We start from the raw sequence: 14506 nt of genomic DNA, 5'->3' as shown, positions 1-14506 counted from the left end.
TCCCTGGGGCCGGAGAATGCCCCTCTCTAAGTTTGCGTTTACCCATTATAAAATGCAAAAAGTGCAACCTAATCTATTGTATAGATTAAATGAGGTCATAAGGACCCCTGCTTGGGGCCAGAAAACACTCCATAGAGATATTCTCTGTACATTCACAGACACCGTCACCCATTGGCACTCAGTGTATTTTAAAATGACATAATACACGTCCTGTGGGAAATATCAACTTACATGGGTAGAAAATTAAGTGTGCATGCAGACATGAATATGCATCCAAAAGAAGTCCTCGATGTCTAGGGGGAACATTCCAGCGTGCCCCACAGATACCAAAATCCATGCATGGATGCTCCAGGCCCTGGGATTACAGGGTGTAGTGTTTGCATACAGTCTACACACATTTTCCTGAGTATTTTATTTTATTTATTACTGGGGATTGAACTCAGGGGCACTGGACCCCTGAGCCCCATCCCCAGCTCTATTTTGTATTTCATTTAGAGACAGGGTCTCACTGAGTGGCTTAGGGCCTCGCTTTGGCTGAGGCTGGCTTTGAACTCTCTCCCAATCCTCCTGCCTCAGCCTCCTGAGCTTCTGGGATTACAGGTGTGCACCACTGTGCCCACCCTTTTGGGTATTTTAAACACATCTTTCGATTACTTATATCTAGTATTCTGTCCATTCTACATAGAGAGTTGTTATAATGTACTGTTTAGGAAATAATGACCAGGAAAAAAAAAAGATCTTTCCACTTCCAGTACTGATGCAACCATCCTAGGCCTAACTGCATCCTATGAGAATGAGGTTTGGTACAGTTAATGCTCAAATAAATGCCACAGAGGAGCAGGATGGGTGAGCCTTTAGCAGCTACAGCTGGGCGTGTGCACTCCGCTTCATTTATGTGGGTTCAGTGTTGTACTAAGCGCCCAGAATCTTCAAGATTGACTTTTTAGAAATTTCTAGATGTTTTCTCCAATATTTCTTGGAAAGAAATATTTCTTTGGGTTGAATTGCGAATATAAACTCTCCCGACATAATGCATCCGTCAGTAATATCAGGCACCGTAATAAACCTGTACTAACTGAGATGCCGTCAAGATAATGTGACTCAGAGAAAGAGACAGGGGCTCCCTGGATTGGCAGGAGGCAGAGATTCACAAGGCGCCAGGAGAGGCCCAGCGCCTTGTACCCGCTCCATCCGCAAGCTGAGCTACAGAGAAGACATCTGGGGCGAGTCCTGAGGACTTGTAATAGAGGGCAGAGACGGGAGCTGGAGGAGCTGGGAGGGATGGGAAGGGGACCGACGACATCTGCTGTTGGAAGAAGGCAGAGAAGGGTCTCCGGGGGCAGGGGGAGCTCCACCAGTCTGGAATGAAGATCTCTTGCTCCCTTGAGAAACAGGGAAAAACACAAAACAAAAGAGGAGACCAGCTCTTCCCATCTCCCTACCCTTGGGAGGCAGGGGAAATGCTTGGCTTAAAGAACAGAGATCAGTGGACGTTCATCCCCCACCCATGGGGAGACCCTGGGACACTGCCTAGGCCCCTCCTTTAGCTTTTAGTCGTGGAATGCGCTGGCACCCGTCGAAGCGCTCAGAATCAGGTTCAAGTAACAGCGAGCGTGAGTTGTCCCAAGCCTCAAAATATTGGCTAGCTCGAGACAGCAGCTTATTCTCGCTCATGAAAAAGATGCCCGGAGGCAGAAGAGTCCAAATTCGGAATTCTCCTGGGGCCAGGGAGTAATATAAATCGAGGGGAGTGGACAGATGGGTGCCATGGGGAAGTGGAGGGCAGGGGCCCCTCCAAAGGGAGCAGCTATGCTCCACCTTCATCCAGTTGTCACCACAGGGAACCTGGCTGGCTCCTGTTACTTGAGCGATTGTTTTGTTTTTTTTTTTTTAAGGAAAGCTTAAAACCTGGATTTTGTCTATGAAATCTAAATTCTAATTGTTGACAATGATATCAGAATTTTGAAAGCACGGTGGACCCAGGGAAAGACCTGGGACATACGGGACCCAGGAAAAGACCTGGGACATACGGGACCCAGGGCTGTTAATAAGGAGCCTAGGAATTCTCCTGTGTGCACACGCTCGAGGTCTGTCCCATGGGAGGGCGTCAGGGCGGTGGCTGAGTGTGGGGGCGCTCTGATGGAGCTATTTCCAAGTGGTGAGTGGGCTCTAGACCCTGGAAATCCAGCCATCAGGTTTCACTCAGAGTCAGTCTGGAGTCTGGTCCCCTATGGAGCCCTCAGGCTATTTATCAGGGCGGAGGAACGAGGTTTCAGGAGTTATCTTAAGGGACCAGGTGACATGGTTGTGGCGTTCTTATCTAAGTCTGGTGCCCCGCCTGGGATGCTGAGCCCAAGGTCAACAGGGCTGTCCGTTGAAAGTGATGATGGACATGGAAAGAGAGAGCTTCCACCGGGGTTCCCTGTGGACCCCCTGAGAGGAGCTGGAACACACCAGGATGACCTTGAACTTGAACCTCAAGTGACCAGCATGGTCATCTAAAGTTTAACCCTATAAGAAAAAGCTCTCATGTAACTCATAAAGGTGCTGCTACCCTGCCCGGACGGACAACCCGAAGCCTGAATCCATACTCCCCCTGGGATGCGCACCAGTTCTCGCCACAGGTAGGCTTCCTAGTTCAGTGACGGAGGGAGCGGAGTGCTGCCTCAAATCTGGTCCAGGAACTGAAGAAGGTAAAAGAGGAGATATGACCGGAGGTGAAAGGGACTTGGGTCTGCCTTCTGTCCCCAGTCCCCCCAACAGGGGAGCCCTCAGCTCTGTGACGTGTGTGAGCTGAGAGAGAGAGAAAGATTCGCCTTGCCCCCACCCCAAATAAACTCTGCTGCTGCTGCGGGTTCAGATTTCTGGTGTGGTCAACTCTGGGGCAGAAGCCTGCAGGGAAGGTCGATTTAGGGGAATGCTTTCGAAGGAACAAAGATCCCACAAGGCAAGGCCTCTATGGGCTTGTGGGTGGGGCTGGGCCTGGTGAGTATTCGAGAGGACGTGGGGGGTAGGTGGGTGCTCCCAGGACAGGAGCGGATCCCATCAGGAGCCCAGGCCCAGGGTCAAGCTAATGCTAAAGAGTGAAGAGAAGAGGTCACCAGGCCAGGCTGGCCGAGGACTTATTAATTATTGGGTAGGACAGAGAGATTGGAGAAAATGGGGGAATTCATAAAGAGCATACAGTAAGCACCACTTACCTAAGGAGCGTGGTTTCAGGAACCCCAGTGGACGGCTGAAACCCTGGGCGGTACTGAATCTTGTATGCATTGTTATTTTTTTTTTTCCTGCTCAGACATCCTTCTGATAAAGCTCAAGTTGCAAATTAGGCACACTAAGAGATGGTCAACAATAACTAACAGTAAAAGGGGACCATTATAACAGTGTCCTGTAATAAAAGTCATTTAAAACTAATAAATTGTTTCTTTCTAGAATTTTCCATGTCATATTTTCAGGCCACTGTGGACCCACTGTAACAGCAACCACAGAAAGCAAAACTGTGGATGGGGGGAGAGTGGGCAGATTGCTGTGTGTTTAGAACATGGGAGAAGAATGGCGTGGAACGGGGTGGAGAGAGAAGCAGGGATCAATAAAATACAAACACACACCAAGAAAGAGCTCCACACTCGGATATCAACACATACCCACCATCCACGCTGGCATGCATGGAAGAGCTCCTCCAGTCAATGCACAGTAGGCCCACACGCCTGCCCTTGCAGAGATGCACACAGAAAGCAACCTGCACTGAACTGTCCGCTCATCCCCTCCCTGGTCCCCCCCCACCCCCACCCCGAGATGGCAGAAGGGTTAATGCTGCTGCCTCCCACACAAGACATTCTCCAAGATATGCATGCCTTTTCTCCATTCGCACGGCTGGTGGTGGGGAATGTGAACACTTGACAGATCACGGTCACCCCAGGGACAGGTGGCCCTATTAGACAGCCTGTCTTATTCAGGGGGAAAAAATGACATGATATCTTGACACGTGGCAAAGCCTGGCAGAGCCTTGCTCGGGCTCAGCTTCCGGGGGACCTTGTTGCTGAAGCGTTTTACAACCAGCCTCACAGCGTTATTAATGGGTGTGACAGACCGTAAGAGCAGGAGGAAATGAGGCGACACCACATTCCCACTGTGAATTTTGGTGAGAAACCCAAAGAATCAGAGTGTAAAGGACACAGAGCCAGGGACCAGGGAAGTGTCAAGAAGACTGGGTGGAGGGAGCAGAGAGGTCGAGACAGGACCACCCAGAGGCTTCCAGCAGGCCTGGGCTCCCTGGGTCTGTGCGACCCTGTGTGCAGGTGTGGGAGAGAACCACGTGCACGTGTCTTTGGGGTGCCTGCTGTATAAATATTGGTGTCTGAAGCCACGAGAGAAGGATGCTAAAACCCCAGGAGCACACACTAACATTGGCTCAGGCTAGAAGAAAACATATTTCCTCCTGAAAACCATCCCCTGCCCCATTTCTACCTACTGAGTAAATTTTAGAGAAGGGACAGGTGCCAAGAACTTACTCTGAGGCAGGTGGGAGTCTTCAATGATTTTAGAAGTGCTGCTAATTCTTTGTGTTAAGACAGTAGCTGAATTAGATGCGTCTTGCTTTTCTTTCTCTTTTTTGGTGGGGAGAGGAATACTGGGGATTGAACTCAGGGGCACTCAACCACTGAGCTGCATCCCCAGCTCAATTTTGTATTTTATTTAGAGACAGGGTCTCCCTGAGTTGCCTAGTGACTCACTTTTGCTGAGGCTGGTTTTGAACACGTGATCCTCTTGCGTCAGCCTCCAGAGCAGCTGGGATGACAGGTGTGCGCCCCAGCACCCAGCTGCATCTTTCTTTTCTGAGGTTGCACTATCAAGTCTTTTGAGGCATGCAAAGGAAGTTCCTGGGGCTGGTCTGTGATGGAGATTTGAAAAATAGTCATGGGATTGATAAAAGGAGATAAAATTTTGCAGATGTCCTCAAGCACCCGGGAGTTGGAGTAATATATATATATGAAAGGAGACAGAATGTATCAACAGAAAAGGCATCAGGCGGGGACCTAAGGGGGAAGACATTCTGGAAAGTTCCTTGCAGGGTTGGGGAAAGGAGCTTTACAGAGGGAGCTAGTAAGTATTACATTTGAGGTTGTTTCTTATTCCACACTGTGCTATACTTCACTTCTGATATTGCTAAACCTCCCACAAAAGCCTGTGTATTAGTTGAGGTAAAGGTTAAGCTTCTGTAACAAAGAACCCCTGAGCTTGGTGGATTAAAGAGGACAGGAGTTGATTTCTTATTCATGAAATGGTTCCTGGGGTAAGCGGTCCAGGAATACATGGCTTTGCTCCACACCTTCATCCGGGGACTCAGTCTCCTTCCACAACATTGTCTGGCTGCATCTAGGCACTTCCCTGTCCTTTATGTAAAGAGGCAAAGAGAGAAAGAACACTCCGTTTCTTTTTAAGTAAATGAGAGGTTGACTGTACCAGTTGTGCTCATATTCCATTGGTTAGAACCTAGTCACATGGGGCTCCACCTTGCCCCAAGGGAGGCTGGGAATTGTAGTCCCAGCTGAACAGCCATGTATTCCCCCACCACTATGGAAGAGAAAGGGAGAAGGGAATCTTTTAGAAGACTGGCAGTGTGTACTGCTGTCTTGGACCTGATCTGAGCCATGATGCTTTCTTCCCTGGATTATCGTTACAGTCTCTCTAACTACACCTTTGCTCCAATTAGTCTAAAACAACAGTGTTGCTGAAACAGGTTATTCTCCAATGGACTTCCACATGCTCTCTGAGTAAATTGCATCCAAGTCCCACTCAATTCCTGGCCCCCAACCCATTCTAAACTCACCGCCTACCATTCTCTTTCTTGCTCATTCACTCCAGTTATTTTGTCTTCTTCCAATATGTTGGGCATCCTTCTACCTCAGGGTCTTTGCACAACTGAAATCCTCAGATGATGGGGAGTTCTGACCCAGAAATGAGCCTTCAGATTTATCCCATCTTGAGAAGAGGAGGCTGGGTCTTTATACCCCTACAGTGATGTGTCTCTGATCAAGCAATGTTGGGAAGGAAAGTGACTTTGGACAAGGCAACCCTGCAGCAGCTTGGGAGATAAGCCCTTTAGTCCTGGAGGAAGATCTGGTCCCTACATCCTTTCTGCTCCTAGGGTCATCCTGTGGACTAGGGAGGAGGAATCAGAGTAGAAGCAGAGGGACAAGTTGGAAAGATCTACTAAGGGATGACTGTCCAGGTGGGGGGACCCTCCTAGGCAAAGATGGGAGGGGGCGGGGACTACACAAGAGATCATTGGAGAATATGAGGAGCTGGACTTCATTTTTCTCAGGCAAATGCAAATGAAGATTGGGAGACTTGCAGCTGGTTACAGACCCGACGCCCACCCAGGGAATGGAAACTTCCACACTCGGAGACTCCCTCTTTCAGATCCAGAGGAGAAACTCAACAAACGAAAGCACTCTTGGCAACCGCGCGCCTCCCAGCCAGTCCCTGGGTTTCTGACAGGCTATGTCACAATATTGATCGAATGATTAAATTCTGTGCTGAAATGACTCAGGGCCTAAATAATGTTCCTGTTAGAAAGCTAAAGCCTGAGATACTGACGGCATAGGCCCTGTCTCTCACCAGGGTCCCCCAGAGGCAGAGGAGATCTAGGGAAGTGGAAAGAGGTCACGGTCAGAGCGCTCTGTGTCTTGCAAGAGGGGCCCTTGGGTTTCAGCCAAAAGGGCGTTAGATTGAGCTTTCAAAAACTCCAAGTCCAGGCGTGATCAGCAACTCCGTGTGTAACTCTGGGTAAAGTAGTCCTTTCTCTGGGCTGAAGTCACCCTAAAGGCACGGCAGTTAGTTGGGGGGGGGCAGAACTCTATGACCCTTGGATATTCAGGGTGGCTTTTCTTTATGGAGGGCTAGTGAATCGCTAGCACTTTACTTGGATTATCTCTTTTAATTCCCACTAGAATCCCCTGACATGATATGCCTGTTTTACACATTAGAATACCGAGGCTCAGGGAGAGTCTCTAACTTGTTTCAGATGACAAAGGTACTAGGTACTGAGTGCATTTGAATGTCAACATGGGAGTCTACAGTCTCAGCCACTGATTTAGGTTGTTTGACACCTGACAGCTTAAGGGAGGTTATTCATCCAGGATCACCAACAATCCTAACATTTCAGTTTCAGGCCCAGCTGGCCCTCCCAGCCTCTGGCTTTCTTGATCTTGGGCTGGCACTGCATGTGGGGGCCCTGAAGAATTGCCTTTGGTGTTATCCCAGGACAGCCAGAATTGGGGGCAGGCCTGCGCACACAAGGGTTGATGCTGGCTAGATTGCAACTCCCTATGGACACATCTCATTCTGGCAGCAAACCAGATTCCATTCTGCCGGAAGTTTCCCCTGCTCCTTAATCTGCAGAGAGAGAGCCAGACCCCTGGGGCCCCCACATGCTGCGGGAGAAGGTAAACTCAGCTCTCTGTGCCTACACAGCTGGGGACAGTGGGCAGTCGGCATGGGATAATACAAACTTTAAAACACAACAACAATAATACCTATGTTGGGCTGGCGATATAGCTCAGTTGGTAGAGTGCTTGCCTTGCATGCACAAGGCCCTGGGTTCAATCCCCAGCACCACAGGAAAAAAACAATCTATTTATCTGTGTATTTAATTATTCTATTATTTTAAATTTTAAATTAATATCCTAATTTATATTATATTTAGTAGACAACTTTGGACAGTTTGAGGTTTATAGAAACATCGAACAGAAAGCATAGAGTTACCTCATCCTCCCTCATGGTTCCCCCAATTATTAACATCTTGCATTAGCCTCGTGCAGTCATCACAGTCTGTGTGAGTCAATATTGGTACAGGATTAGTAACTAAACCCTCTACATCCAGGTTTGTTCCTTGTATTATACATTTTGTGGGCTATGACAAATGCGTAATGACCCACACCCACCATTATAGTTTCATGCCGAATAGCTTAGTCACAGAAGAAGAGATGTCTCTGGATAAGCATCTGAGGAGTTCCCAGAGTGGAGGGGAGGCTAAACTCAAGACCAGCAGAGTGCTTGGCATAAGGGATAGGAAAGAATTTCAGCCCCTATCCCAGTCAGAAGCATAAATAGGTTTATTTTAAAATGTAGATCCAAAGCTGGGGCTGGGGCTGGGGCTCAATAGTAGAGTGCTTCCTAGCATGCACGAGGCACCAGGTTTGATTCTCAGCACCATATAAATAAATAAATAATTTAATATAAAGTTTTTTTTTTTTTTTTAAAGTAGATGCACATTCAAGGGAGAAGGTGGATCATCTCAAGAGTGAAAGACACATTTTGGGGATTCCCTGCTCCTTTTTTGTGGGGGGAGTACTAGGGAATGAACCCAGAGATGCTCAACCACTGAGACACATCTCCATCCTTTTTTATATTATTGATTTAGAGACAGGGACTCATTGAATTGCTTAGGGCCTCACTAAGTTGCTGAGGCTGGCTTTGAACTCGAGATCCTCCTGCCTCAGCCTCTCAAGAGGCTGGGATTGCAGATGTGCACCACCACGCCCCATGGGTCCCTGCCCTTCTTTGAAAGGAAACTTGGTGAGGAGTGGGTGTGGAAAGGTATGTAGGAGTGACATCCACCTGGGGGTCTCAAGATGGTTTCTGGTGGTCTGGCCCATCATTGGTTCTTTAGGATGATCCGGTCTTCATTATCTGATCAGTAGATAGCACTGGAAAGTCCTCTAAATCTTGGGTTTGTCAAAATCATATCTTTCATATGTTTCTCAACATCATCTCTCTCTTCACTTAATCTGTTTATCTGGTGGGTGAGTTGGTAGATTTAGAGACTTGCCAGCAATTCAGAGTAACAGGCCTGCAAGAGAGACTGGCTGCGGGGAGTGACAGACCTGGAAGAGTCTGTGGAAACTCTGAATTAAACTCTTATTTCCTTGTCCTTTTTTATGTTTCCTTTCTATTTCTTATTCCCTCTATCCTACCTCCGTTTCACTGTTCCCAGGCCCCTGGCAATCTCTGTACTTTTACTGTCTCTATAGTTTTGTCTTTTCTAGAAGGCCATCCAGTGGGGTGCCTATGGTATGTGACCTTTGCCGATGGGCTTCTTTCACTTTGCGAAATGCATTTAAGTTTCTTTCGTGCCTCTTCGTGGCTTTAACAGCTCGTTTCTGTTCATCACTACATAATATCCCACTGTGTGAAGGTACCTCAGCTTATTTGTACAATACTTTATTTAACTAATTAATTTTCCTATTAATGGACATAGGTGATTGCTTCCAGGTTTGGCAATCATGAATAAAAGTGCTTTAATAATTCCTGTGCAGGTTTTGTGGCGGACACGAGGTTTCAACTCATTAGGGTAAAGCCAAGGAACACAACTGCTGGATTCTAAGGTAAGAGTACCTCCTAGCTTTCTATGAAGCCAGCAAACGTTCTTCCAACCTGACTCTATCTGTCTGCATGCCCACCAGCAAGGAGTGACAGTTTCTGTCGCCCCACATCCTTACCAGCGCGTGTGGTGCTCTTGGTGTGCTGGGTTTTAGCCATTGTAATGGTACATTTTAGCTCATCAGCATTTTAATTTGCAGTGGTCTGATCATGTAGCATAACTTTGCATGCTTATTGGCCGTCTGCATATCTTCACTGGGAGGTGTCTGTGCACATCTTTTGCCCAGTTTTAAGTTTGGATGGTTTACTCATCGTCGAGCTTTTCAAGACTTCTGGGTAAATTTTGGACTCCATTCCTTTTTCAGATAGAAGCCTGGCAAAGATTTTCTCCCATCTGTGACCTGCCTTCTCATTCTCTTACCATCGTCTTCTGAAGAGCAGAAGTTGTTGATTTTTAAAGAATTCCAACATGTCAATTTCTTTCATGGATCACGCTTTGGGTGTTGATTTGGAAATGTCGTCACCAAATCCAAGGTCACCTAGATTCCCTCCTGTCTATAGGAGATTTAAAATGATGTGTTTTTCATTTATACCTAAGATCCACTTTGAGTCGTCTAGTTGTTCTACCTCTGTTTGGAGGGAAGACTGCCTTTCCCCCATAGATCTCCTTAACTCCTTTGTGAAAGATCAGTGGGTTATATTGTAGCAGCTGGTCTCTGGGTTCACTGATCTTTTGGTCTATTCTTTTGCCCTACCAAGTTGTCTTGATTATTATAGCTTTAAAATAAGTCTTGAAGTCAGGTCTTTGTGTCCTCCGTTTTCTTCTCTTTTAATATTATGGGCTATTTTGAGTCTTTTGTCTGTCCATATAAACTTCAGAATCAGCTTTTTACTCTCCACCAAACAACTCATGAGGATTTTGGTTAGGATGTTGGTATTTTGATTGAGAATAATTTTCATTTTCTTTTGTTGTATCTTCTAATATTTCCTCAGAAGTAGGATGATGCAGAACGTGAACTTTAGAACCAAACACATCTGGGTTTGGTTCCTGGCTCTGGTATTCACTAGTTTAACAGACATTGGGATGTTTATTATGTGCCAGGCATTGGTTGAAGCACTTTATAAATATTAATACATTTAATCCTCATACCAATTTTAGGAGGTTGGTTAGGAAGCACAGAAAGGGTGAGTCCCCAGGGAGTGGTGTAGTCAGCATGTGTGGCATACAGACTTTAGGATGGTCTCCTTGGCTCAGTGGTCCCTCACCCTCCTGGGAGCCCCACCCCTTGAGTGGGCAGGACCTGTGCTTGATGATTAACCAGTAGGAACATGGCCAGGATGATGGCCTTACAGGGAATCATAACTTGCATCTTGCTAACGTGCTGTCTTCCCTGTTGGCTATGAAAAAACCCGTCGCCATGTTGGAAAGGCTGAGCTGGACCAGAACCAGCAAGGAATGGAGCCCGCCAGCCTGGAGACCCTGGGGGACTGAATACTGTTAGCAATCACGTGTACTTGACAAGGGCTCCTTCCCTGGTGGAGCCTTCTGATGACACCCTGCCCCCGGGCCATATCTTTCTGGCAGGCTTATTAGAGATTGTACAGCAGAGGGGCTAGGGAAGCCACGTTCAGACTTCTGATTCACTGTGTTGTTTTAAGCCTCCATGCTGCCGTGATATGTTATGTGGCAATACATAAAAATTCATGGAATTCAGTGTCGACCAGCCTGCGGGTTCCAGATCCTATTCACCTGCCACCTCACTACACTGCCCGTCTTTCTCCACTGTGTGTCTTTGGGCAGGTTTCTCATAAAGTCTCAGCTTCATTTATCTATGATATGGAAATGAACTTGACTCCTAATTCCAAAGCTGGCTATGGGGAATGAATGAGAAAAATCAGAGGATGCTCTTTGCATAGAGTCTAGATCTTGGTATGGTATAGGATCTGTCCTTTTTGTTGTTGTTACTGTAACAGAATACCTGAGATTGGATAATTTATAAAGAAAAGTGGTTTATCTAACTTGTGGTTCTAAAAACTGGAATCCCCAAATCAGGTGGCCACACCTGACAAGGGCTTTGTACCATCATAACACCGTGGAAAGGCGGTAGGGCAAGTGGGTGTGTGTGGATCAGGCAAAAGATGTGGGCCAGGCTTGCTCTATAGCAACCTGTTCTTGTGCTAACTAATCCAGTTCTATGAGAAAGGCATTGTCTTCATGTGTTTTCTTTGTTTATATTTTGTTGCTATAACAAAATATCTGAGACTGGGTAACTTAAAAAAGAAAGAAGTTTATTTTGGCTCATGGTTCTGGAGGGTAGGAAGTTCAGATGGGGCAAGGAAAGGCTGGGCCAGACCAGAACCTGCAAGGTTCTGCTGCTGTGCCAACTCACGGCGGGGGGCACAGGACAGGCAGTCACCCGTGAAGGAGACAAAACATGAGCTTCACAGCAATCTGCTTTCACTGTCCCGAATCCAGTTCTGCAAGAATGAGAGCCCATTCCCGAGGGATGGCATCGATCCAGCCATGAGAGCTTCACCCACGGCCCAAGCACTGCCCAACCCTGCCACCTGGAGGGATGGAGCCTCCTCCCAAGTTTTGGCACCCGATCCCTCTAGATGACCCCATGACCTCCTGCTGGCCCCGCCTCCAGCCCCACAATGACAATCCAAGTTCTTTTTTTCTTACATTCTCTTATCCATTCCGTCCTCCTACATCCCAGCTCTACCCTGGACCAGCACAGGAGACCACAACCTTGAAGTTCAAATTTCCCTGGAGAAATCTCCATTGTGTGGAAGGCAGACATAGCGTCTCCAGCATTGGACCCCACGCCTTTTTGAAATTTGTGTTTAGGGGTCGTGTTGAGGTTATAGCTATGTCCGTATCCTTCCCATCTATCCATCCAGCTATCTATCTATCTATCCATCTATCTGATATTGATCTCTATGCATCTTTAACTCTAGGACCATCCTCCTGTGACCCAGTGGCCCTGTCTCTGGGAGGCAGGTGGGAAATGTCATCAACCTAGGAGCCATCAGACCCATGTGTCCTGTCCCTCACCTGCTCTGGACTGTCCCCTTCCTTACTGATAGAAATAAGGGAGCCTGATTCTCAGTATGCTCATTTTTATCGGAGTCTCCTGAGGCTCCTGCGGATCAACGTCACTGATTTAAAGATGCACAGTCCTTCTAATTTTGACTTCCCTGTGTCTTCGGGTCCCACCTCGAGCTTGCCGGTGGGCATGGTGGCGTTTCACTCCCTGGGCCTGAGCGGACCGGGCCGAAGCCGCTCATCTTGTCATCCCGTGAGCTGAATTCTGCACTTTTCCTGTGTTTCACGTGTTGATTTTAATTGCCACTTAAAATGTCTTCGCCAAGATGATGCTATGCCATGATCTGACATGGAAATGGAAAGGCTCATGTGTAACACAAAGGCCCCCAAACAGAGCAGCGGTGTGGAAATTTGATTCTAGGGAAGCAAATTCTTGTCTTGGAAAGAGTATTTTATTTTATTTTATTTATTTATTTTTTGCAAAGCAACAATCAATCTTTGCTGAACCCCTCAAAGGGAAGAAACGCTAACTAGGTGAAGCCATGTTACATTTTTGTCACTGAGACATGTGCAAAAGAATTTCTTATTATATACCAGGCAGCAAGAGGCCGGAGAAATATGCCAGTGTAGGTGAGAGGAATTTCAGGGGAGGGATGTTGGGGTGCCATCCAGATGCTGTACCGTCTATGAAAGCATGGGGACCCAGTTACATTGCAAGAGTTTAATTTTTTTTCCCTCTCTTAATTTTACCTAAAATCATGGCGAATCTCCACATCAACCCCGTGTTTCCCCCTAATGCAAGACTGTTGAGTTGGAGTTCCATGTATGGGATGCAATTCCAACATAAAGATCAATGAACGCTCTTCCTGTATTACATTTCAATAACATTTCTTCATTCATGATATGAACTCTCTTCATTAATTATATTTCATAACATTTCTGCCTTTTACCTTTGTCTTTGCAAAAGTGGTTCCCCGCAAGATTAGAAAAGGCAAAGAAGAAAGAGAAAAAAAAATTTAAAAATCCCTCCAGTTTGAGAGCACAATACCTACATAGGGATCTTAAGAGCAGATGTCATAAAACCAGCCAAACTATGGATATCCATTAATTCAGAAATGCTACTTCTAGGAACGAAAGTCGGAATGAGTGCAGATATTCAGCCACCAGGGTGCCCAACTCTGCTTTGCTTGTAAGAATGAAAAACTAAGGAGCAATCGATCTCAATGGTATCAATAGGAATGTGCGTAAATAAATGATAAGACATCCGGATAATGTCGTAGAAGAGCAGGCAGACATTAAGAAGGAGATCAATCTGTGTTTATGGGCATGGAGAAGGACTCACCATCTATTATGTAATAATAAAGAGGAGGCTACAAGACCAAACTTGCTGTATTGCTTGTTTTGCAAAATGATCCTCATCCCAATAACCACACTCCAATGTCGATGGGAAACCAGCAGAAAGCAATGGCGGGTTTCTCCTCCAAACGGAGGGGGCGGAAATGGGGGTGATCTGGGGGTTTCTTCTGAGTTTTCTGATTTTCCTGCCATAAAAGGTTCTACGTAGTTAAAATAATAAGGCGAACAGGGAAGAAAGGAGGAATGTGGTCCCTGTGCAGAGAAACAAAGAGCAGCCGCCGGCTCTGTCTTATTTCTTTAGATGTCCACAGGCTCCTTCTCCAGTAAAGAGAAGAAAAAAAATCTAACCGTGCTGCTAATAAAAGCTTTTCAGTGGAAAAATATGCCAGGCTGGGCTTGGCCACGTTTGTCAGTATTTTCTGCTTGTTTGTGTGAGAATGTTTTCCGTTTGTCCCTGCTCTCTCTGTCCTGCAGGAGGGAGAAGCTTCTGCTTTTGCCAGGAGGGTTTCTTTCGCAGTGGGGTGTGGACCCTAGAATTCAGAGCAGAGAAATGGGAATAACTGGAAAAGGCTTTGCTGGGGACTGCAGGTTTGTGACCTCCCCAGAGGCAGGCCAGGAAGCCCTGATCCTCAGAGTGGCTCTGTGTGGAGGTGGAGACTCTAAGGAAATAATTAAGGTTAAATGAGATTATAAGGGTGGGGCCCTGATTCCATGGGG

The sequence above is a fragment of the Urocitellus parryii genome, chromosome 3 (genome assembly GCF_045843805.1).
Source record: "Urocitellus parryii isolate mUroPar1 chromosome 3, mUroPar1.hap1, whole genome shotgun sequence".
NCBI lineage: Eukaryota > Metazoa > Chordata > Mammalia > Rodentia > Sciuridae > Urocitellus > Urocitellus parryii.
Note: the sequence above shows the minus strand (reverse complement) of the source record.